Source organism: Nelumbo lutea, chromosome 7 (assembly GCF_056320005.1).
Source record: "Nelumbo lutea isolate HS-2025 chromosome 7, American lotus-T2T, whole genome shotgun sequence".
Classification (NCBI taxonomy): Eukaryota; Viridiplantae; Streptophyta; class Magnoliopsida; order Proteales; family Nelumbonaceae; genus Nelumbo; species Nelumbo lutea.
In genome coordinates, this window is record NC_142690.1 from 24,649,981 (window position 1) to 24,674,630 (window position 24,650).

The 24,650-nt window shown below is 38.9% G+C and overlaps 1 long non-coding RNA gene, 17 other non-coding genes and 1 pseudogene across 18 annotated transcripts; all 19 read left to right on the top strand.

Annotated features, from left to right (window-relative positions):
• The first annotated feature begins 1,782 nt into the window (after positions 1-1,782).
• On the top strand, positions 1,783-2,461 carry LOC148845714 (uncharacterized). Its single transcript, XR_016102621.1, has 2 exons — positions 1,783-1,883; positions 2,049-2,461. It is a non-coding gene; the product is annotated as an uncharacterized LOC148845714 (long non-coding RNA).
• Positions 2,462-2,526: 65 nt separating this feature from the next.
• Positions 2,527-2,615, top strand: LOC148845715 (small nucleolar RNA Z101). Its single transcript, XR_016102722.1, has one exon. It is a non-coding gene; the product is annotated as a small nucleolar RNA Z101 (small nucleolar RNA).
• Positions 2,616-2,739: 124 nt separating this feature from the next.
• On the top strand, positions 2,740-2,824 carry LOC148845716 (small nucleolar RNA Z102/R77). Its single transcript, XR_016102729.1, has one exon. It is a non-coding gene; the product is annotated as a small nucleolar RNA Z102/R77 (small nucleolar RNA).
• A 451-nt stretch (positions 2,825-3,275) lies between these two features.
• Positions 3,276-3,364, top strand: LOC148845717 (small nucleolar RNA Z101). The gene has a single exon (XR_016102725.1). It is a non-coding gene; the product is annotated as a small nucleolar RNA Z101 (small nucleolar RNA).
• A 127-nt stretch (positions 3,365-3,491) lies between these two features.
• On the top strand, positions 3,492-3,576 carry LOC148845718 (small nucleolar RNA Z102/R77). The gene has a single exon (XR_016102730.1). It is a non-coding gene; the product is annotated as a small nucleolar RNA Z102/R77 (small nucleolar RNA).
• Positions 3,577-3,675: 99 nt separating this feature from the next.
• On the top strand, positions 3,676-3,764 carry LOC148845719 (small nucleolar RNA Z101). The gene has a single exon (XR_016102726.1). It is a non-coding gene; the product is annotated as a small nucleolar RNA Z101 (small nucleolar RNA).
• An 89-nt stretch (positions 3,765-3,853) lies between these two features.
• On the top strand, positions 3,854-3,941 carry LOC148845720 (small nucleolar RNA Z101). Its single transcript, XR_016102723.1, has one exon. It is a non-coding gene; the product is annotated as a small nucleolar RNA Z101 (small nucleolar RNA).
• A 329-nt stretch (positions 3,942-4,270) lies between these two features.
• Positions 4,271-4,353, top strand: LOC148845721 (small nucleolar RNA Z102/R77). The gene has a single exon (XR_016102732.1). It is a non-coding gene; the product is annotated as a small nucleolar RNA Z102/R77 (small nucleolar RNA).
• Positions 4,354-4,909: 556 nt separating this feature from the next.
• Positions 4,910-4,993, top strand: LOC148845722 (small nucleolar RNA Z102/R77). The gene has a single exon (XR_016102727.1). It is a non-coding gene; the product is annotated as a small nucleolar RNA Z102/R77 (small nucleolar RNA).
• A 343-nt stretch (positions 4,994-5,336) lies between these two features.
• LOC148845723 (small nucleolar RNA Z101) lies at positions 5,337-5,423 on the top strand. The gene has a single exon (XR_016102724.1). It is a non-coding gene; the product is annotated as a small nucleolar RNA Z101 (small nucleolar RNA).
• Positions 5,424-5,525: 102 nt separating this feature from the next.
• LOC148845724 (small nucleolar RNA Z102/R77) lies at positions 5,526-5,610 on the top strand. The gene has a single exon (XR_016102728.1). It is a non-coding gene; the product is annotated as a small nucleolar RNA Z102/R77 (small nucleolar RNA).
• A 693-nt stretch (positions 5,611-6,303) lies between these two features.
• Positions 6,304-6,373, top strand: LOC148845725 (small nucleolar RNA Z199). The gene has a single exon (XR_016102713.1). It is a non-coding gene; the product is annotated as a small nucleolar RNA Z199 (small nucleolar RNA).
• A 359-nt stretch (positions 6,374-6,732) lies between these two features.
• LOC148845726 (small nucleolar RNA Z199) lies at positions 6,733-6,802 on the top strand. The gene has a single exon (XR_016102712.1). It is a non-coding gene; the product is annotated as a small nucleolar RNA Z199 (small nucleolar RNA).
• A 67-nt stretch (positions 6,803-6,869) lies between these two features.
• LOC148845727 (small nucleolar RNA SNORD18) lies at positions 6,870-6,944 on the top strand. Its single transcript, XR_016102757.1, has one exon. It is a non-coding gene; the product is annotated as a small nucleolar RNA SNORD18 (small nucleolar RNA).
• A 329-nt stretch (positions 6,945-7,273) lies between these two features.
• On the top strand, positions 7,274-7,347 carry LOC148845728 (small nucleolar RNA U18). The gene has a single exon (XR_016102733.1). It is a non-coding gene; the product is annotated as a small nucleolar RNA U18 (small nucleolar RNA).
• An 81-nt stretch (positions 7,348-7,428) lies between these two features.
• Positions 7,429-7,512, top strand: LOC148845729 (small nucleolar RNA U54). Its single transcript, XR_016102711.1, has one exon. It is a non-coding gene; the product is annotated as a small nucleolar RNA U54 (small nucleolar RNA).
• A 61-nt stretch (positions 7,513-7,573) lies between these two features.
• Positions 7,574-7,669, top strand: LOC148845730 (small nucleolar RNA R64/Z200 family). Its single transcript, XR_016102739.1, has one exon. It is a non-coding gene; the product is annotated as a small nucleolar RNA R64/Z200 family (small nucleolar RNA).
• A 71-nt stretch (positions 7,670-7,740) lies between these two features.
• Positions 7,741-7,837, top strand: LOC148845731 (small nucleolar RNA R64/Z200 family). Its single transcript, XR_016102738.1, has one exon. It is a non-coding gene; the product is annotated as a small nucleolar RNA R64/Z200 family (small nucleolar RNA).
• An 11,928-nt stretch (positions 7,838-19,765) lies between these two features.
• LOC148845732 (dnaJ homolog subfamily C member 7 homolog) lies at positions 19,766-20,677 on the top strand (annotated as a pseudogene).
• The last annotated feature ends 3,973 nt before the right edge of the window (positions 20,678-24,650 follow it).

The window sequence follows — 24,650 nt, forward strand, 5'->3', positions numbered from 1 at the left end:
ACACACCTCTTTATGTGGAAGTGTATCACTAATGCTCTTTCGGTAATTAAGAAGGAATTAATTTGACGAAGCTCTAGAATTAGGGGAGCTCATTTGGGTTTGGAAATAGAACCTAATAGGCATGTTGATATTAATGATTATACTTAATATATATTCATTTTGGTTAATTCAACTTTCGATTTGGTTTGTTGAATTTTTTCTCAAACCAAACTGACTTGCATTAATTTTGGTATTCAATTTGGTTCCATTCGATTTTTGGTTTGATAATAAAAAATTTGAACACCTGCAACTACAATAAAGGTTGAATGCAATTTATGCCATCATAAGAAGAATCAATTGATCATCTTTTTTGTAGGTGTCTTGAAGTTCGACAGATTTACTTTTGTTTACCATTAAATTTAAGGTTATGTTTGGTTTGAAGGAAAAAGTAGGAGAAGGAAGAGAAAGATAGTACGAGATTTCTACAAATCTTGTACTAGTTTCCCCATCTTTTCCTTTATTTCCGTATCTTTCTCTTCCTTTCTCTTGTCTCACGGGATAGAAGTTGATGATCCTTCAAACAAGTTTAATTTATTTATTTTTGCTCTTTAGAAGTCAATATGTCAAATTGTCGACTGATTTTTTAACACCTTTCCTTCATTTTGAGCCTTTTATAGTTATTAATAGAGAGATGGGACATAGGAGAGATTAGGGGAGAAACGACTGAAAAAATAAGAGGTTGAAAGGCAAAATAAACAATGAACTTGAAGAATCGAGCTAGGGTTTCTTTTAAAAAGAAGAGGAAAAGATAAATGGGAGAGGGAAATACCGAAGTAGCAAATTATCTTTTAGTTTTCTAAAACACCAAACAGGATTCAGCTTGGTTTCTTTTATGAGCATCCTAGAGCCTTAGTTTCATCGTGTCATTGTGGAGGGTGATGCGCCAGCGTTGGCAGACTATCAAGTGGTTTAGTGCCAAGATCTCTTTAAATCTCATATTGTCTATATATTGTCATGGGAATGAATTGCCTTTTTGTTATAAAAATGGGAAAATTCTTAATTAGTACCCTGTATTTTGGGTCTAGTGTCATTTTGGTCTTCAAACTTTAAAATGTGACAATTCAGTACTTGAATTTTCAAAATGTAACAATGTAGTATTTGCCATTAAATGGCTGTTAAGTGACGTTTGAAAAAACACAAATAACCTTCGAATATCATTTAATTTTCTTTATCAATCATCCATATATTGACAAAAAATTAAGAGTCTCAAATTATTGCCTATTCCATTCAAAAAAGTTGGGCCCAACTTTCTTGGGTGGAATAGGTAAGGATTTAGGACTCTTATTTTTATCAATGTTTAGGTGGTCGATAAAGAAAATTAAATGACACTTGAAGGGATTGGAGCGAAAAAATAACATTTGAAGGGTATTTGTGTCTTTTTCAAATGTCACTTAACGGTAAATTAACATCTAATTAAAGACTGGATTGTCACCATTTGAAAATTCGGATACTGAATTAATGCATTTTAAAATTCAGGGACTAAAGTGGCGTTAGGCCCAAAATACAGGAGAATAATCGGGAATTTTCCCAAAAAAAATCCCGATCGGGTCAGGCACAAGACATGGTCACATGCTTGGCCCGGGCCCGACCCGCATTTCGTGCTAGCTTGATGCGGGTTGGTCCGGGCCGGGTTTAACAGAAATACAACTGGGCAAGGCGGGTCCCCGCTGGCGCTAGTACAAGTTAAACTAGGGTTGTAAAATCTCAACTAGTATATATACGTTACAACCCTAACAACACTTCGTCATCTTAGAGGAGACGGTGGCATTGTTCGCCTCCGGCCAATGGCAACATTGTTCTGTTCTCCTACTCAGATGTCCATGGTGTGTGCGTGCTCCTGAAAGGTTCTCTGCTTCCTCTCTTCTTATCTCTTTTCTTTCCTTTTGTACTTTCCGAGATACAAAGAAAGACGTACGCAAGCTCTAACCTAGAACCTACCTCATCCCCATTCAAATCAAATCCGTGTTTGTGTTTACCATTATTAATTTCCCTTTTTGGTAGCATTTCAGAATTGGAGGAGAGATCAGTTGATGTTTGGGGCACCTACTTTTCCAAATAGACCGGTCTGCTAGACAGAGCCTATTTTGAATCCCAAATAGACCGGTACTATTGGAGGCTGCTAAGCAGAGTTTCTGTCACTAACTTGCCATCTATAAATTGCGATTGTTAGATTAGTGGTGTCCATGGAACCTTTTTTCAAATATTGGTTTTCCTCGCTTCTTCATTTAATAACTGCACTAGGTAGAATGATGAGTTGTGGTAGATGAGGCATCTTCCTCTTGACCTCAATGTAATCTTTGCTTTAGTTAGAACAAAGAAATTGGCGACTGAGAAATCTCATATTGATGTGTAATTTCCGTCGAATGTTTTCGTTGATGGCACCACCCTGGAGATCTGAAGCATGATTGTTATTTTGAATCCAGTTCTTTGATCTCCTATCATCTACCTTCTCTCTGGGAATAATTTCTGTTTTAGATTGATACAAATATTGGGCAAATGATGAATCTCATTTTAATGGGTAATTTGCATCTGAATATTTTCATTGATGCTATCACCTTGGAGATCTGATGCATTTTTTTTTTATTTCAATAATGTTTAATTTCACTAGACTGTAAACATTTTATATTTGTCATTGCTATGGTTTTGTAAAAGAAATTTTTTGTCTTGTTTTCTGGTAAATTGTTGCATCCAAGTTGGGGAGAATGAGATGATTATGTCATTGTTTCCCTATTGGTTTTATGGCCACTATGATGGCAATGTTAGTTTTAGCTCTAGATGATCATTCTATTCGTTCAAAGATGTTTTTTAATGGTTTAGCTCATATTTCCGGCATATACAGAACACTTGTCCTCGGATTTCCTTCTATTTTTTTCTTTTTCATATCTTGTATATTCACTATATTGAATTCAACAAGAGGTTTCATGTTACGTTTGTTGTGTCTGTAATTTTTTTTTTGAAGAGAATAGTAATATTTTTTATATTGGTCTGGATAAGCATATATTTTTTTATAGGTAGTAGTAAATCTAAAAGATTACAAAAGATAAAGGTCCAGTCAGAGAGGTGTGAAAACTAACGGTAACATGCATTATCAAAAAAAAGTTGTCTCATGGGAAGATGTATGAGCCGCTAAATTGTAGGTATCTTTACATCAATCGAGAATTTACATTCTTCATTTTTATCCTTCAACTATTCTTCCCTATTGTCTTCTTAGTTTCTGATTTTGATAGAATCAGCGGTTCGGCAAATGAGGAATCTCATTTTTATGGGTAATTTGCGTCTGAATATATTCGTTGATGCTATCACATTGGAGACCTGATGCATCGTTATTTCAATGAAATTTTTAATTTTTCTCGACTCTTTACTTTTACTATTTGTTATTGCCGGTATTTATTTAAAAGGGCGTATTGTTGGATTTTTGACAAATTCTTCTATCAGTGTTAGTAATAAACTAAGAATGAAATGAAGTTTTGATTTTTTCCCTATTGGATTGATTGCCTATATCATGGAAAATCCAGTATTAGCTCTAGCTCATCATTCTTCATTTTTATCTTTCAATCTTTTCATTCGTAGGGGATTTTTCCTTGATGTAGCTTATTCTTCCTATCGATGAAATCTCTGTTTCGCATAAAATGGAGAATTTGTCAGTTGTGGAGTCTCTTCTTGATGGGTTATTTGTGTCTGAATGTTTTCATTGATGCTACCGCCTTGGAGATCTGAAGGCTGATTGATTCCTTGAATCCACGTGTACTGAACTATTCTCCATTTTTCTCTTTTTTATCTCTATATGATTTTTCTGTTATGGATATAATGAAGTGTTGGGCATATGAGGAATCTCATTTAATGGGTAATTTGCGCCTGAGTATATTCATTGATGCTATCACCTTGGAGATCTGATGCCTCTTTATTTCAATTTTACTTTTCCTTTTTAGATTACTATCATTTGTTTTTTATGTTTGTTGATTTCTTGCTATTTTTTTGTATAGGAGTTGGGGTGAATGAATGATGTGTTTGTTTTTTTATATTTATAAAAAAAATGTGATTGTTTCTTTATGAGTTTGATTGCTTCTAACTTTAACTTCTATTTTAGAGAGAATCAAGATTTGGGTAATTGAAGGATCTCTTTTTAATGTTTAATTGGCTTCTAAAAGTTTTCTTTGGTGCTACCATCTTTGAAAGTTTTCATGTCATTACTTTGGTTTGGTTAAATTAGCTTTTTGGATGGAATCGCAGTGAATGAGATGATGATGTTATCGCTTCCCTATTGGTTTGATTGCCAATATGATTGCAAGACTGGCATGCTCTGGCTGATCATTCATCACTTCTATCTTTCAATATTTTCATTTAAATGGGTGTATTTCCAGTCGGTTAGCTTTTCTCTCTGTTATTCACGCCCATACTTGTTCTACGATCTTCATCTCATTGGTTTTGATTTGGAAATGGTTCTTTTACTAATCCTCTTTTTTGAAGAGAAGAGTTCACATCTCTGTTTTTTGGATCACAAATTTAATGTAAAGAAGCTTAACGCAATTTTATATTTATTTTGTTTTTCCAATTATGTTCTTATCTGAAATGATTTATGTTTTATCCAGTAGAAAGTCCAGGAGTTAATAATGATTAATAATGATTTATGTTCCTCTCACGATGGGAAGAAAACCATGAATATTTTTTCTTTGAGTTAATGGTTTGCCGAACATTGGGGATGTGGAATCTGATTATAACGTGTATTTTGCATCTAAATGTTTTAAATGACGTTGTTACCACTTTTGAGATCTAATGGCGCTTTTAATAGTACGAAGATTTGATTTTACAGGGCTTGCCGAAACAACCTTCTTTGTTAGTTTCTGGTAAATTATTGTATTGCAGTTTGAGGGAATGAATTGATGATGAGATTGTTTCCCTATTGGTTTGATTGCCGATATGATGGCAAAACAGTATTAGCTCTAGCTGATCATTCCCTTCCTATCATTCAATCTTTTCGGTTAATGTGGTTTTTTCTCCATGATTTGATTTATTTTCCTGTGTCCATTTTCGCAGCCACATATGATATATGATATCCGTCTATGTCTATGAAAATATTTCCCTAAGTTTCTCTATTTTTGTATCTTATATATGGGATTTTTTTATCTTGACAAGAGATCTCTTTCTAAGTTTTTTATTGATTTTTTGTTTCTCTAATTGCCTTTTGTGAAGAGCTTAACAAAAAGGAATAATTGTTTTTCTTTTTTCCTTTTATTTCAGTCTCTATTGTTGCAAGTTTTGATCAAACTACTTTTATTTACCCAAGTTCATTTAGAAGAGTTGGGCAAGTGAGGAATCTTTCTAATGGGTAATTTGCGTCTGAATTATTGCAATGATGTTACCAACCTCGAGATCTGATGCCTTTTTGAATAATTAACTCATCTGGCTATTTGTCATTGCTAGAGTTGTTTAAACTTTTCAGTTGATTTTTGACATTTTCTTTTCTTTTATTCGAGTGTGGTTGGGGAGAATGAGATGACGATGAGATTGTTTCCCTATTGGTTTGATTGCCGGTATGATGGCAAAACCAGTATTAGCTCTAGCTGATCGTTCTTCACTTCAGTGCTAGATTTGCTGTAAAGCTTTACAACTATATTCTTTCCTGACTCCATCTTTCTAATCAATATAATTTTTTTAGATTGTTTTTTGTTATTGTGGGCAGCAAGTATACTTCTGTGTTGTGCTCAAAGTATTGCACAACTCATAGCACTTTGATGGTAGGTAATTGTCAAGTTTATGGCTTTTCAAATGGTAGTCCCTAATTCGTGCTGCTCTTCAAGGTTTCTGCATTGTTGATCAATATATTATTATTCTCTTTTACCATTCTCTTTTACCATTTTTTGTCCCATTATTTTTCCCTTATGTGCTGTTATTTTGCTACAAGGAACATTTGACGAGAAAACAGAAAACAGCAACAAATGCGACATCTCATGATTCATTGTATTTAGTCTCTGATGATCTTGATTGATTTACTCTTTGCTGAGTGAATAACAACAACTGATCCCCTTACTACAAGGCATTGGATCTTCTCCCTAATCTTATACCTATTCTTTACCCACTTCTTGTTGGGAACCTTGTGCCTTCTTTCCCCTTAGTACAAGGCCTCTGATGATCTTGTGCTTTCTATCACCGAATTGTGAACCTTGGTTGCTATTATGTTTCTTGCACGACAAAATTGTTTACATGTTACTTGTCTATCAATAGACGTCTCTATTTTTCTCTTAATGTGTTTTTATTTTGCTACACGGATCATCTGATGAGAAAACTGCAACAAAATGACATCTCATGATTTGTTGTATTTAAGTCTCTGATGATCTCTGTTGATTTTCTGTTATATTTCATTTTAAACGATTCAGTATACGGGCGGAGATGAAGAAATGTTATTGGTCCGTGTTTCTGAATAAACTGTGACCGAGAAACCATTCCTACTTCTGATCTCCAGCAGATCTAAGACAAACTTTTCCTATTTTTGAAAAATTTCTATTTTTGAATTGAATTCCGAAGAGTACATAAACGTGGCTCGACAATAGCAAGCCTGAATGTGCCATTATACACTATTATGAGTATTTCAATTGACTTGGAACTAACTATTATTAGAGTTGCTTTTATGTGTTATTTATCATAGTAAGTTTTCTTAAAAGTTGCCGTGGTAATCTTCCTTTTATTTTGCTACAAGGATCAAGTGATGAGAAAACTGCAACAATATGACATCTCATGATTCATTTTATTTAAATCTCTGATGATCTTTGTGTTTGATTTACTTTTATTTTATTTATTCTATGATATGATTGCTAAACTAATTGATTTGCGGGGCGAGATGATGAGTTCTTATTGGTCCGTGTTTCTGAATTTACTGTGACTGAGAAACCATTCCAACTTCTGATCTCCAGCCAGATCTATAAGAAATAAGTTTATTATTTCTGAAAAGTTTCCCTTTTTAGTATTGAAGATTCAAGAGAACATAAATGTGGCCGTGAGGAATGCAAAACTGAATTTGGCAATACATTCTATTTTTTTCTGACTAACTTCATTGGCAGAGAACTAAATATTATGTGAGCTGCTTCTATGTGATATATTATTAATGAAAGGTTTCTTCTTAGTTTTTACGGTAAGCTTTCTTTTATTTTGCTACGGTTGATCTGATTAGAAAATTTTTAACCATAGGATATTTTATTTATTTTTTGATTTGATTTTTAAACAAATAAATTTGCGGGCGGACATGATGAAGTCTTTTTGGTCCGTGTTTCTGAATTAAATTTGACTGAGAAACCTTTCCAACTTCTGATCTCCTGCTGATCTAAAACGAACTTTTCGTATTTCTGAAAAAATTCTTGCATTTCTAGTATTTTGGGCTTAAGAGGACAAATTTCTGGCTCAATGATTGCAAGCCTTAATTTGGCAGTATACGCTATTCTGAGTATTTCAATTGGCTGATAACTAATTATTATGAGAGCTGCTTCTGTGTGATGTATAATCTCCCTTTTTTGATTTGTTCTGTTCAACTTTTTGTTATTTTCCTCTGCGGTGATGAAACGTGAAACACTTAGCATGTCAGACTTCTGAGATTTTTTTGTCAAAAAATCCATGAGAAAATTTAGTTTCTGATCATAGATTGGCAATGGAATGTTTCGTTAATGTGGTTATGTTAATCTTCTCTTTTTGTTTGGATGTTCTTATTATTTTCCTCTGTGGTGATGAAATATGAAATTCTTCGCATGTCAGACTTCAGAGATTTTTTCCCTAAAATCCATGAGAAGAGAATTCATTTTCTGAACGGAGATTGATCAATATTTTCTGCTAGGAGAATAAAATCTATCCCGTCTCATGGTTAATGCGAGATTTGTTGGCATTTTGTCCTTGTTTCATTGTGTAATTTCCGTTACAGCAGGTATTCTACCCACAATATCTTCCCACATCTAACAGACAAACCTCGTCTGCATATGAATGAAAAAGGAGATAGACCCATTGCCGAGATTTGTCCCGTGTGTAGCAGAATTGAACCCCATATCTTTGCCATATGATTACACTCTTTTGGCATCGTTTTTCAGATACGTGTGCGTGCGTGAGAAAGTGTAGTGAGGAAGAGTCAGGTATTTCGCTGTCAAAGAAAGTGAGAAAAAGAGAGAGACGAGAGTTGAGGAGAATCATTTGTATTTGAAGCGACCAGTTCATATTTTCATATAAAATATTTCTGCTTTTCCATAGTTTAAGATCTGTTTCTTTTGGCATTTTTATTCATGGAACTCATTTAACAGGAGAAAGTGGATAATATAATGATTACATGATCACCATTTTACAATTGCATTGATGGGTAGCTCTTGGATCACTTATTTTCAAATTTTCTAATCAACGGAGCGATACCTGATTGGCTGATGCCTGATTGAATATTTAAAAGTCAAGAAAGGTAATTAAAATTGGAAATAGAGAAAATCTTTCCAACTTGGAAACTTGTGCCCTGTTTAATTTTTAGGAATAGGGGTCTAAAGTCAGATTCAGAATTGGCTATTCTGGAATGGCATTCACCCCCTTAATGGCTATTCCCTGAATTAAATCCCATTTCTGCTGTTTTCAATTCTCATTCTTATTCCTGTCTGAACCAAATAAACTATGGGAATGGGAGGATTTTGATTCTAATTATGATTGCGAACCAAAAGTGACTTTGTATTACTCTACAGGACTATAAGTCATTGTTTTTTTGTTAAGGTTCCTGGTGAGAGACTTCTCAATTATACAAACATTTTAGGGTGATTGTAATTGAAGTGAATATTGGATTGTTTTGTTCAATTGTTATAGGATAATCATCAATTATATCTCTGGTCTTTTTTGAATTTAAAGCATTTATTTTCTGCAAAACTAATTGCAAGTTCTTATTTTGAATATAAACCATCTTCAGGAGATCATTATCCTTTCTCCACTGCGTTGCATGGGCCTGCCTGCTATTATTTTCCTATCAAGTGCTAGTGTTTTGGACGTGCCTCATTGTCCTAAATTTTCAAAAACATCCATGCCTTGAACCCCTTCCCCGACATCCCTTAGCTGCTTGGTTTTCTCATTCACACAAACACTACACAACCAAAATTTTGGTACGAGGGCAGGGAAGACAATTTATCTAGAAGGGTTACCCTGTAATAAAAGTGTGGGGCACAAAAATGTTAGTCATTAAAGAAAATGCAATTGAAGCTGTGAGGCATAACGCTAATCATGTTTTAAGTCATGTCGAGGTGCTTTCTGAAATTTCCATCTCGAGGTAATGCAACTTGTAAAGTGGTTATGGAATTAATTTCATTCCAAGATAGTCTAAGCCTATTAAAAAATCTAGGCATTTTGTGTCATTACTTGTTTATTAACAAACAAAATTCCCAAAGTGCCAGAATTTGACAATAGCAAACAGGAAAAATGGATTATGGTAAACTAGCAACAAGGAAATATCATGATGATTCTGAACAGTATAAATTGAACAAAACATATTCTAGCAAAACAAACACCCTTAATTAATCTTCAGAACATGGTCTTAATAACCAACAACCACACATTTCTCAAAATAGCCCACATAAGCCAATAGAACCATTGAAACAAAGAGCAAAACATGTTCCACACAAGCCCTATTGTTTTGCCACCAAACAAAGTTTCCCCATACCAATAAACAAAAAAAAGAAAGGGATGGTTTCAATACCTCAAAATCCCTTTGAATATAGAGCAAACTGGACATTTTAATGTCATATAATGAAAGAATATACTACTCTAGGTATCATTTGGCACCATTTAATTATTATTATTATTATTATTATTATTATTATTATTATTATTATTATTATTAACATGTATAGAAAGTAAAATCTGCCCCAATTTGAAAGATGGGAGGTGAGGATAAACAAAGCAATATGTTGACCATTCAATCATAATATGAAAAGAGTATGATAAATATAAAGATGAAAGGATATAATTGATATTGTAGAGACATTTAGTTGGGTTCTTGTTTTGGTAAGAGAGATGAATAATAATATTACTAAAAGAACATGGTCAGATTATAGAGCATTATCAAATAGAGAGACATGGGAAAGAGGACATAGTCATTCGCACAAGCATTTATCACTTGGGAAAATGTTCAAATAGAAAGATAGATAAAACAATCGATTGCTAAGAACGAAACAATATCTAATGTAAACCATATCACCCTATCAGTTTGAACTTGCAGATTAACACTTATTTGGTTCTGGCTTCAGAATTTGCCCCTTTCTTGATGTCTTTCGAGTGTCCACAAATTGGTGCTATGAGTGGAAGATATTGGAAGATAGCATACGTATTGAATAAAATCCTCTTTTTTTCTTGGTAAAGGTGAGCTACACAAGCCTGGGGGTAGTTCTTCCCAAAAAATTGCACCAACAAATAAACTCAAGAGGCCTAAGAAGCATTAGGACAGAATTGCTAGTTGGAGAATCTGAGTCGAGAGCTTGTTTCGCCAACCAATCAGCTGCTTGGTTAGTTTCATGAAAGGCATGAGAGAAAATCGCACTATAATCCAACAACTCCACCACTCTGAAGCATTCATCATTGATAGTCTGAAGTCTCCAAGGCGGGTTAAACGTCTTCATGAGGCAGGAAATGACGATGAGCAAGTCACCCTCATTGTAAATGGATTGATCTTTGAAGTTGAAAGCCATATTGAGGGCTTCCCAAGCAGCCCATGCCTCAACAACATTTAGCGATGCGTCCTCAATATGACAAGCTTTCAAATCCAAGACCTCCCCAAGGGAGTTCCTGGCAATACACGCAACAACACAACACCCCTTACTATTACGGGAAGCATCAAAATTGATTTTGATAACACCCGGTTTTGGGTTCCTCCAATAAACTGAGTTCCAAACTTTTTTATTGATTTTGTCCCTAGCTGCGTTGTTACAAATCTCTAGTTGGTTGTAGAAAGATTGAGCTTTATCAATGATCCTGACCTGATTGATGTTTTTGTTATTAAAAATTTTCTCATTTGTAATCTTCCACAAGAACCATAGAATAGTACTTGCTTTTTCTCTACTTAACTGAGTTACATGGCTGTTATTAATGGTCATGTTAGACCACCAACTATTAATAAAGATTTCATTGTCCATTTGGTTCACAGTGTCTTGGCCCACTAGTCTCCAAACCTGTTTTCTAGTCATGCAATTTTTGAAAATGTGATCAATGTTCTCATCATCTCCACAAAAATTACATGCTTCACTTATGTTCATACCCCTTTTCCTAAGGTCTTTGGACGACAGTTTACAATTAAGGAGCAAGACCCCAAATAGTGTTTAGGAAGCTTCTTTGCTGCACTTGCATATTATCCCTAACACAACATTCTTTATACGTTGATCTTATAGTGAAATTCCCCTTAGGGTCGAGTCTCTAAATGACTTCATCTTCTTTTGAATTTGAAGGGATAAAGATCGCTTTAATCTTGCTCCAAATTGGCTTTGGGACCATTTTGCAGATTTGATCTTCCTTCCAAATCATTCTATCATGGTCAATACAGTTACTAACTTTGAGATCTTCATTAACAAGGGTGTCCTCTATCCTAATATCTTTAAGGATGTCATCCCTCACCCATTTGTCATTCCAAAAAATTAATAGATCTCCCATTTCCAATTAACTAGCCAAGGCCTCTCCTGAGTAAATTTCTAGATTTGAGGATTCATCTCCATGCCCAAGAGATCCCCTTTTTATCATTGGCATTCCAAAAGTCTACTTTACTTAGGCATTTATTTTTCACAACTTTAACTCATAAGTTATTCTTTTCAGTGATAACTCCACCCAAGCTTAGCAAGGTTTGTGTCATTCATTCATCTTAGGTTTTTTAGCCCAAGACCACCCTATATCTTAGTTGAACATAGTTTTTTCTAGCTCATGAGGTGTATAGGCTTCCTGTCATTACTGTTTGGCCATAAGAAATTACTTTGGAGTCATGATTTGGGGCATAGAGGTAATCGTGGAATTGAGGAGGGTGACTCTCCCTGCAAGAGAGAGAGAGAGAGAGAGAGAGAGAGAGAGAGAGAGAGAGTACTTTTCTTCCACCCTGCAAGCTTGTTGTAGATTCTTTCCCTTAGTTGGCCAAAAGTCCTCTTTGTCACCCTTTCAAAGATCACTGGAACCTCGATGTAAGAACTTGAGTTTGTCTCAATGGAAATTCTAATGCATCTAGAAAGAATTCTCTGCAATCTATAGGGAATATTCTTTGAAAATCTCAAGGCAAATTTTACAAAATTTGGACACTGGCCAGATGCCAACACAAAATGGTCTAGAATTTCTTTGATTTGGAAACAAGCGGGCATCGAAGTCCTCGCAGAGATGATACAATTGCATTAGCAAATCGAAGGATTGGGATATAAAGTCCACTTCTTGAGACTCTACACCCAATTTGACTTTTGGGTTTGACTGCTTCATACTCAAACTTTTTAGAAAGAGCTTCTGCACATAGCACAAAAATATAGGGAGATAGAGGGTCCCCTTGTTTTATCCCCCTAGTTGGGGTGACACTTCTAGAAGGGGAACCATTGCTAAGAATTTTTTATGAGGTAGACTTGATGCAGGCCATAGTCCAATCCACCCATCTCTTAGGGAATCCAATTTTCAGAAGGACATTTTCAATGACCCATTCCAACCTATAATAAGCTTTTTCCATATCCACTTTATATGCCATAATTCCACTCCATTTTTTCTTCTTCATTGAGTAGATAACCTCATGGGCTATTAAGATATTATCATTGATCGCCAAGGCGCTTTGAAATGGGGATATTATACTATTCAGAAAAGGCTTAATCCTATTAACCAAAATCTTTGATATAATTTTATAAATCACGTCGCACGAGCTTATGGGTCTATAATTGTTCGTCGTCTCTGGATTTTTTGTTTTGGGAATCAAAACTATGAAAGTTTCATTAAAAATAGAGTTCATTTTCCCCGAATGGAAGAAGGCTTTGACAGCCTTTTTGAGGATATTCTCTAGCCGGGTCTGTAACGCTATCTCCATATTCTTCGTGGGAATATCTTGAGGGTTATTTGCGATGATCCTTTGAGCTTCCCCAATCCTATGTAACAAGTCTTCTTTTCTTTTTATGAATATTTCTGAAATGATTTTTTTTTCCAAGTTGTCAGCTCCTTTACCAAATTATTTCTTTCTTTCTTTCTTTTCTTTCTTTTTTTTTTTGATGAAAGTCATACCTCTTGAACCATTAGCTTCAATATTCCAAGCATTGTTTACCATAATTTCGAGGCTCGGGTCACTGCATCACCTGGCCTCAAAACGAAAGGGCCTAGGGCTAGCAAGATTCAGACCCGTTCTGCCTAGTAAAAGAGGGGAGTGATTAGAAACAAGAAAGGGCAGGTTTAATAGGTTAGCATTAGGGAATTCCCTTCTCCATATATCATTAGAGAGAACCTAGTCTAATCGCTCCCACGTTGTGCCGTTCTTCTAAGTATACTGCAGTCCCTGGATATTGATATCAATTAAGTTGCAGTCATTTATCATCTTATTGAAGTCATGGGTTTGATATGGGGTGACCTGCCTCCCCTCCAGTTTGTTCTCACTTGATATGAATGAGTTAAAAATCACCCATTAGAATCCAAGCATCATCATTATTTTCGGCAATGATTCTGATCTATTCCCATAACAAACGCTGATTTGGTTTAGAGGGTGGAGCGTAAATGAACGTGCAAAAAAAGTTTTATTATTTGCAAGATCTTTTATTTGATTGTGCACAAAACGGTCATTTTTAAGAATAATAATGTTAACATCACATTTGCTTTTGTCCCATAATCAGCATAAACCGCCCACAAAACCAATAAGATCAATAATGAAGGATTCATTATACATAGCAAAAGTTCTGATAACATTTCTTGCTCTTACAGGATTCACTCTGATTTCATGCAAAAAAAAAAAAAAAACAAATAGCAAGCTTATGAGTTCTGATGTACTCCAGAATTTGATGATGGATCTGGGTTTTCCTAGCCCCTAACGTTCCAACTGAAGAGCTTCATTTGTCACCGATTTCTATTTCAGGACCCATGCTGTCCTCTCCCTCAAGAGGGTTTAAGTTTTCTTCATTATCTTTCTCATCCAGGAGGTCATCGTTCTGCAGATCCACATCACCAATTTGAACCTCCCAACCTTCATCCCCGATCCCATCGTTAATGCCCGTATCATCCTCGAGGTATCCTGTATCCACATTGTTATTATCCTTGTTCTCCTCTTGGCTTTCTTCTGATTTTTCCTGTTGATGGGAGAAACTTTTCCGAATTCATTGTTGCTTAAACATTGGCACCTTCGGAACTGAAGGAAAAATAGTGGCATGGTTTGTATTAATGATGTTTGTTTTTGTTTGATTTCTTGCCTTTTCCAATCTTTGGTCTTTGCCTCTATGGCAAGGCTCCATTGTTTCTTGTTGTTTGTCCATTGTCTTTCTCTGCCTTTCCCTTCCCTTCAAAACCTTAGTCCCAACATATTGGTTCCTCCTGAGAGTGTTTCTTTTCCTGTTCACTGTGGTCCATTCATCGTCAAAGTTTTTTTGGCTAGCTTTAGGACAGTTAAAGTTCTTATGTCCACGCCAGCCACAGTTGGTACACAAATCTAAAATATTTTCATAAAAAACCTTAACTGGTTGTTCTTCTCCCCCCTGAGGTAAGAGGGATCGACAGAACAAGAGGTCTGTTGAGATTCACTCTCACACAAACTCTGGGGAATTTTGTTTTGGATAACTTGTGCGTGTCATCATCGAGCTTCAGGAATTCCCCAACGTGTCTGAGTATGTACTCAAGGTCGTCCCTCGGCCAGAAATCCAGCTGGATGCCGGGGATTCTGATCCAAACATCTGCAGTTTCGAGTTTTGCCTTTAGAAGCTTTGTATGGCACGATCACAAAATATTTGCCTCTAAACACCCACGGTTCCTCATTCAGAACCCTGTTATAATCAGATTTAGTGGAGAACTTAAGCGAGAAGAAACCGTTACCAATTGTTTGAATGTCTGTTTTACCTTCAAGCTCCCAACAGCTTGCCTTATTAGCAATGGTTCCGATCCACCCCACAGATTGGAGGAGGGAAAGCTGCACGAGCAAAAACGATTAAACCAAAAGGACCATAATAGGAGGCTAAACTTGAAAAACACAGAAAAGCACAAAACAAAAACGGTAATTTGAACTGCTGTGAACGCTTCCTGTGATCTCCAACCTGAGGCACTGAACCTCCTGTGAACGCCATTACTGAAGCTCCACGTGAAAGAGGAGAGGAGACACGAAGGCGAAAAGTCTGGGGAGGGGAATAAAATCCTCTTAACCGAAAGAAATGGCGTCCATGATATCTTCCAATAGAAACAACCTTCTTAATTGTATGGCACTCAGTTTGTTTGTGATACAAACGCAAATATCTACCTTGCAAATACATACAAAATATTACAAAATATCGGGTTTTGTAAACTACATATTTGCATTTGTACTCCTTCCCAACTGAGCCTTATATAATGAACTATTTATTTTATAATAAAATAATAAATAAAATTTTTTAAGTTTTAATTTTTAGGGGAGCTATTTGAGCTTTCTAATTGGGTTAAGCTCAAAAGAACATAGAATGGTCCAAAGTCCTCAAACCGTATTAGAAACCGCACCAAACTATAATAAAATAGTTTGGTTTTCATACCAAAACGGTTTGGTTCAATTTAGAAAGTTCTCAAACCGTAATTTACTAGTTTGGTCTGAGATCTTTTCCAAATCGCACCAAACCGGACTGTGAACACCCTAGTTTTGACAACAGAAATATACACATGCAATGCATGTGCACCCCCACTAGTTATGTCAAATATCAAAATATACCTTGTAACACGTAAATAGAAGCCGCATTTGTTCGCTAATTTAAGACATCTTCCCATGAATAGTAAATACAAGTAGGGGAGAAGCTTCTAATATGTATGTATATTAAATTTATGGGGAGAAGCTTCTAATATGCAACTGGTTTTCCATGCTTTCCGAGTAGATTTTACTTGCAAGAAATCCCCTCACTCTATACATACATGTATGCATATATACATCGGAATTGGGTCAGATGGCCCAAAGCGTCAAATCTAATCCAACCCGAAATTAAATCAGACTCATATATGTTTAAAGTAATTCTTACCCAAACTTCAACTTAGGCTCAACCCAATCCAACTTTCGAATTAGGGTCAGCTAATAGGACCCAAGTTTCACACCTAGCAGTCTCTATTCTAACAAGAAATGGCAATTTATGCTCTTTAATACCCTCCCCATCGTCTAAAATCTTGGGAATTTCATAAATTTGTCTTTTTTCTTTTTTATGATCAATTGAAAGGAAAAACATGGAAATAATGGGGGTTACAGTGAGTGAGTTGCAGGAGGCAGATGTCTGTAAAGCAAGCTTTTGGCCCATGAGATCCTAGAGTAATTTTCAAGATAAAATGCGGTTAAATTGTAATGTAGAGAGAGACATGTCTGTAGTTCTGTACTCCTTGACCCACCCACATGGATTCATATATATATATGAAGCTAATAACCTGTAAAGGCACCGCACCAGTCGATCTTGTAAATATTTGTAACATATAACGTGTATTACTTTGCTTCCAGGCAGCACATGCTTTTGTTTTGTGTTCTTATTTTAGGCTTTGTTTAAGACAAAAATATAGGGAATTAAGCTTTGTAATTATGTAGCAAGAATTCTAAGGAAAAGGGTTCCCTGATCTGCTGTTGAAGGAAGGAGCTTCCTTACTTACATAAACTATAGGGACCCACATATTTCTGTTTATTTACAAGGATCTTGAAGTAATTCTACACCATTCCATGCATCAAATTAAGTAGGAGATCCACTGGGTTAACCACATGTCCATAATCAGATGGACCATTTAGTATTAATTGCTTCTACAACAAATATTAGTTCATTGAAAATTTGATTTTTTAGGGATAATTATATATATATATATATATATATATATATATATATCTTATACATTTATTTATTTGAGAAATTATTTATATATACCATGAATTTTCAAAAACAATTTACACGTGCATTATTAATCGGCTCCATGTATAATGTAAACAGATACCGTTAGTGCACCGTTTAGAACCGTTAATACCTTATTCCAAATATTTTCATATTACCATACGAATATTGCCCCGGATCTATGACAAGAAACTAGAACCCAGAAATGTTTAATCCTAAATCTTAATACAATTGTCTCGTTGATCTTTTTTTTTTTAAGGTAAAATCAGTGTTTTCAACTTAATGCTGACTTGGCTGGAACCATTTGAACCATTTGACCCATTTGACCTGTTCACCGGGTCATGATTTGCAATCTAAATGTGCACGCAAACTTCGGGAGACTATAACTTTGCACTCTGATTTCTGATCGGGGTGATTTTTTTTTTTGGTAATTTTTCAACATCTAGGCATCTCAAGACACTTTTCTCCACTATTTTTTTTTTGCCAAAAAAACCCCCTTTTGGCCTTAAATTATATTTTTGATATTTTTTACAAATAAAAAAATTAAAATTGAATTAAAAAACATAAATTAAATATAAAATAATACATATATTATATTAAACATAATTATATTATTTATTGATAAAATATATGTTTATACATACCTACACACATATATTATATGTAGAACATAATTATTTCTATGTATGTATGTATGTATGTATGAACTTACATATTGCTAAACGGTGGAAACACTGGCCCACAACTTAGAGACAAAAACAGTTCGGCCTGGTTTTTAAAACATTGGGTAAAATATGAGGGTGTTTGGGAAGTCTTTTTAAGGTGTCTTTCTGACTTTTCAAAGTTCGAAACACCTTGTACTGAGCTTTTTCATTTGGCAACCACAAGATAGAAAGCCAAAAAGATAGGCCCCCTAAAAAGCTTGAGAAAGCTGAAAATTGTACAAAATCCAAGCTCGGAAGACCTTTGCACATTGGAATAAGCCAATGTGTAGGTGGGGCCCATAAGTGCTAAATACACATTTGAATGCATTAGTGGGTCCCCCACATGACATTTCCAAGGTGTATTTTCATTTAAATGCTCAACACTTATTTGTTGTGCTTAGACTTGTTCATGGGCTGGGTCGGGCTGGGCTTGGGCCGGACTTTTACTCTTCATTAACACAAATATGTTAGGCCCGAGCCCGAGTCCGGTCCGATCAACGAGCCTACAACTTGGGCCCGAGCCCGACCCGACCAACGGGCCTACAACTTGGGCCCGAGCCAGACCCTAATAAAAATCCCAAAGCCCAAGCCCAAGCCCGAAGCCCGACCTAATAAAAAAAATTAGAAAATTTCCCTATTCAATAATCAATATAAATCAAAATTTATTTATATTAAAAAATATATAAATTCAAAATTTATTTATATTAAAAATAGAATATAAAGAAGGGAAAGAGGATGTGGAGAAGAAGAATTTGGTTGGAAAAAGAAGGGAAAGAGGTGAAAAAAAGAGGGATATTCAACTAGGGTTTTTAGGTTTAGTTATAGGTCGGGCTGGGCTGTTTTGACAAATCCCGAGCTCGGCTCGAATTTATTGCGGGCCGGGCTTTTTGGCCCGAGGTTAAGCCCGCGGGCCTATATACCTGTTCAAGCCCGTTCGGGGGTCGGGCCAGCCCGTCGGGCCACCTGGCCCATGAACAGGTCTAAACTTGAGCTACATGTGTTTCCAAATGATCTTTGGGTATTTTTTCTTAAAAAGGCTTGCCAAAAGACCGTTTGGTTGCAATTTTTTTTAAAGATCTTTCAAAAGCTAAAAAGATTGGAAGACCGTTTGGCAAACATGCTTATCGATTCTTCTTACATAACATATTAAATATTATGTGTGGGACCTAATAATACATTCAAATATACAAATATTACTTGTGGGTCTCACTTACACATTTAGCTATACAAAATATTAAAATGGACCCTACTCATGCATTTTCCTAATAACAATGTACTCTCTATTTACACATTGACAAAATAACAATTAATGTTCTTGTTTCACTAAAAAAATCATTAGGGATTCAAATTTATTTGTTTAATTTTTTTAATGATCTTATTTCTGATACATACTGATTTTGCATGGATTTGGGTGTGGGTACATGGAACTTGGACCCATCGCAATATACACACCAAAAATAAAAAAGAGAAAAATCACGATTGAAATAACCAAACAAAACCAATAACAACAGTCACCTCTGCTTCCAAGTTAAACATGTATAAACATCCAAACTAAAGTTAATAAGTCACGTGCAAAGAATTACCAGGAGGTGAAACTTAGATCCTAAATGATTTGGTGCAACTGATACATTACTAAATGAAAGTAAACAGGGGAAACATGGATATGGATTCACATAAGCAACTGTAATGACTGATGCACTAGCAAGGCAAGGGGCTAAAGGGGATAAGTGTTTTGGGGGACAACAATGTAAATCATGCTTCTAAGAACAATTTAGGGTTAAGTAGCATATGCTATTCTAACTTTTCAATTCCCTTTCCATTTGTAATTAGCATTCGTTCTCCACAATTAATAAAAACTATTTCCCGGCAAAAAAGAAAAAAAAAGATAAAACATTAAAAAGGAAGTTCTATATGATGACCACAATGCAGAAAAATATAACATCAGAACACTCCCCCCCACCCCCACCCCAGCAGTTTAAGCACTTTGGGCAGGGAGATTAAACCACTTGCCAAAACAAAGGGCAGAACATGTCTGGAGTGGATGAGGAACCAGAGAAAACTCTTAGATCATGTGAAGAATGGAGACTAAAAGGAAATCAAGCTTATGAAAAGGGTATTCTAGGAGAAGCAGAGGATTGCTACACAGAAGGGGTGAATTGTATTTCTCCAAATGAGAAGTCCATGGCATGCCTTGAGGCTATGATGCTGTGTTATAGCAACCGTGCTGCAACAAGGATGTCTCTTGGAAGGATGAGAGAGGCACTTGTGGACTGTATGACAGCTATTGCAATAGAGCCTGAATATCTCAAGGTTCAATTCAGAGCTGCAAAATGCTATCTTGAGTTGTACAAGTGACTGATAGTCTGCAGAAAGTTGTACAAGTGGCTGATGGATGCAGAAAGGGCACTAGAACTAATCTCCCAGGGTCTTTCCATAAGTCGTCACTCTGATAAATTAATTGAAATGAAAGCAAAGGCTCTATTGAGGATGCAAAAGTATGAAGATGATATTCAACTGGTGAGCAGACTCTTGATTAACTAGAGAAAACTTCTAACCCAGTAGCCTCTGGTGACATAAACAGCTCAACCATCTCTCCTGCGAGGCTGTGGAGGTGGCGCCTAATCTCGAAGTCATACTTTTATTTGGGAAAGCTTGAGGAAGCTCTTAATTTACCTCAGAAGCAAGAACAAGCAGGTTTTATATTGTGCGTGAGCTACTAAGGCGCAAGGCTGCAGGAAATGAAGCATTTAAATCAGGAAGGTATTCAGATGCAGTTAGGCATTACACTTTGCTATATCGGGGAACGACACCTCACATCCTTTGGCAGCAATCTGTATTTGCAATAGTTCATACGATCCAATAACAGGAGCAACTGGAATAGGTTATGTTATTCTAACAGATAGTTCACCAAACCGCATCAAACGAGTGTTTCTAATATGACTGAATCATTTGCTACGCCAACTATTTTTATTTTATATTTTTCTTTTTTGAGATGTATATATGATTCAGATCACAGAAATTTGAAATGTAAATTGATGAGGGCAGATTTGGCCCTCCGCTGAAATTGTGACACGTGGCACCTCGTGACAACTACGAAAGCACTCAGCCAATAAACTTACGAAGTTGGTGACCCACCTGGGCACCAGTCTGGCCGGCCTAGAGCGACCTGCGCGTGGCCTGATGCGCGCATGTGCGACCTACGCGCGGCACACGCGACCTGCGCGGCGCGCGCGCGGCCTAGCGCGCGGCCTGCGCGAACTGCGTACGGCCTGCGCGAGCTGCGTGCGGCCTACGCGACCTGGCCGACCTGGACCAGCCTAGCACATGATCCGGCCAAGCCGCCCATAAGGTGCCCACCGACAAACCTAGCCTAGACACCGACCCGCCGACTGACACAGGTGCCAGCTTAACGACCTGGTCTAGACACTGACCCGCCGACTGACACAGGCGCCGACCTGACGACCTGGCCTAGACACTGACCCGCCGACTGACGCAGGCGCCCCCCTGACAACCCGACCCAGGCGCCAACCTGGCTGCCTGACACAAGCGCCAGCCTGACGACCTCGAGGAGTTCACCACCGTACCCCGGTTCTGACAGGATGCAATGAGTCTTACCGTTTGGAGGCTTTTCACCCACCTAACCCGCGAGGACTCCGGTATATAAAGACCTCACCCCCCAAAGGGGAGGGGGATGAAAAAAGGGAAGTACCCCCGGGACCTCTGATTCAGTTCTCGCAGGTCCTTCAGTTCCCGCCGCCTACAAAGAGGAGGAAAAGATGGAGTTCTCGGAGGTCCCTCAGCTCCCGCCACCTACAAAGAGGAGGAAAAGATGGAATTCTCGCAAGTCCCTCAGCTCCCGCCACCTACAAAGAGGAGGAAAAGATGAAGTTCTCACAGGTTCCTCAGCTCCCGCTGCCTACAAAGGAAAGAAGACCACCTCATGCTGAGGACAGTCGGATTGCGCCACACCAGGGAGCTCCAGCATTCTCTAAGTCATCGGCCGCCTAGTAGGCAGTTCGCCACTGAGCAGTTCGCCACCAAGCAGTTCGCCACCAGGCAATTCGCCACCAGGTAGTTCGCCACCAGGCAGTTCGCCACCAGGCAGTTCGCCACTGAGCAGCTCGCCACCGGGCAGTTCGCCACCGGGTAGTTCACCACTCGGCAGTTCGCCACCAGGCAGTTCACCACCCGGCAGTTCGCCACCAAGCAGTTCGCCACTAGGCAGTTCGCCACCAGGCAGTTCTCCACCGAGCAGTTCGCTAGTAGGCAGTTCACCACTAAGCAGTTCGCCAGTAGGCAGTTCACCACCAAGTAGCTCATCACTAAGGCACGCCACCACCGGGTCAAATAACGAGGTACTTAGCCAAAAAAATTTACATCACAAAACATTCGTACGTGGCCGAAAACGGTTACATCAATTGGTGCCATCTGTGGGAACATGCTACAAAAAGCTAAGTTCTCATCCTACAAAAGCTAAGTTCTCATTTTGCCAAAGCTAAGTCCTCAATTTTTAGAAATTGAAGCTATCGCTTTATAGTTTACATTTTTTATGAGCTCAGAGACTATGTAGGGAGCTAACAGACTAAGTAGCTCTACCAACCTTACTTTCAATTCAAATAATGCCACATCAGTCCTCTCCGCATGGTCCCCCCTACAAAGATGAGCTCTTCGTGGCTTCCGGGGAGTTGGCGGCCAACTGACTACACAGGCGCCCTTACCGGTCGAGCCTTCCAAGGCTCCCATGTGACCTGACAACCTAAAGTTAGTAGTGCTACCCCCGAAGGTCGAGCCCCTAGTAGCTTCTTGTAGGAGTAGGTGACCGACATTGCGAAGCTGATGCAGGCCAAGCCTACGGGCCACATTACTACTTAAGACCCGGTGGCCTCTCTGGCACGGGCAAAGTCAGAAAAGAGTATACCACTAATCACTCCAAAGCCTACGGGCCACATTACTACTTAAGACCCGATCGCCTCTCCGGCACGGGCAAAGTAAAAAAAGAGTAGACCACTAGTCACTCCAAAGCCTATGGGCCACATTACTACTTAAGACCCGGTCACCTCTCCGGCACGGGCAAAGTTAGAAAAGAATAGACCACTGGTCACTCCCAAAGCCTACGGGCCACATTACTACTTAAGACCCGGTCGCCTCTCCGGCACGGGCAAAGTTAGAAAAGAGTAGACCATTGGTCCGCCACTCCCAAAGCCTAGACACTGACCCGCCGACTGACACAGGCGCCAACTTGACGACCTGGTCTAGACATTGACCCGCCGACTGACACAGGCACCAGCTTGACGACCTGGTCTAGACATTGACCCCCCGACTGACACAGGCGCCGACCTGACGACCTGGCCTAGACACTGACTCGCCGACTGACGCAGGTGCCCCCCTGACAACCCGGCCCAGGCGCCGACCTGGCTGCCTGACACAAGCGCCAGCCTGACGACCTTGAGGAGTTCACCACCATACCCCGGTTCTGACAGGATGCGACGAGTCTTACCGTTTCGAGGCTTTTCACCCACCTAACCCGCGAGGACTCCGGTATATAAAGACCTCACCCCCCAAAGGGGAGGGGGATGGAAAAAGGGAAGTAACCCCTGCTCTCTAGCTCTCTCATATTATCTTCAAAGCTCTCTACAATAAGAGTGCTAACTTAAGCGTCAGAGAGCCCCCGCTGGGAAAATACCCCCGGGACCTCTGATTCAGTTCTCGTAGGTCCTTCAGCTCCCGCCACCTACAAAGAGGAGGAAAAGATGGAGTTCTCGGAGGTCTCTCAGCTCTCGCCACCTACAAAGAGGAGGAAAAGATGGAGTTCTCGCCGGTCCCTCAGCTCCCGCCACCTACAAAGAGGAGGAAAAGATGAAGTTCTCGCAGGTCCCTCACCTCCCGCTGCCTACAAAGGAAAGAAGACCACCTCATGCTGAGGGCAGTTGGATTGCGCCGCACCAGGGAGCTCCAGCATTCTCTAAGTCACCGGCCGCCTAGTAGGCAGTTCGCCACCAAGCAGTTTGCCACAAGGCAGTTCGCTACCAGGCAGTTCACCACTAGGCAATTCGCCACCAGGCAGTTCGCCACCAGGCAGTTCGCCACCGAGCAGCTCGCCACCGGGCAGTTCACCACCAGGAAGTTCACCACCAGGCAATTCGCCACCAGGCAGTTCACCACCAGGCAATTCGCCACTAGGCAGTTCACCACCGAGCAGCTCGCCACCGAGCAGTTCGCCACCGGGCAGTTCACCACCAGGCAGTTCGCCACCAAGCAGTTCGCCACCAGACAGTTCGCCACCAGACAGTTCACCACCAAGCAGTTCGCCACCAGGCAGTTCACCACTAGGCAGTTCGCCACCGAGCAGTTCGCCACCGAGCAGCTCGCCACCGGGCAGTTCGCCACCAGGCAGTTCGCCACCAGGCAGTTCGCCACCAGACAGTTCACCACCAAGCAGTTCACCACCAGGCAGTTCGCCACCAAGCAGTTCACCACCAGGCAGTTCGCCACCAAGCAGTTCGCCACCAAGCAGTTCGCCACCAGACAGTTCGCCACCGGGCAGTTCACCACCAGGCAGTTCGCCCCCAGGCAGTTCTCCACCGCGCAGTTCGCCAGTAGGCAATTCACCACCGAGCAGTTCGTAGGCAGTTCACCACCAAGTAGCTCATCACTAAGGCACGCCACCATCGGGTCAAATAACAAGGTACTTAGCCAAAAAGTTTTACACCACAAAACATTGGTACGTGGCCGAAAACAGTTACATCATAAATAGGCATAAAAAATGTTGATGATAGAACACTAACAAATGTTAAATCCTTACCTGGAGTCTAATGTGTCAATGGAATCCTAAAAAAGAGAGCAATGACAGTTGATTATACCTGAACACGGTGAAGAACAGCTGGTAATTAGCCTCCTACAAGAAAAAATGTCG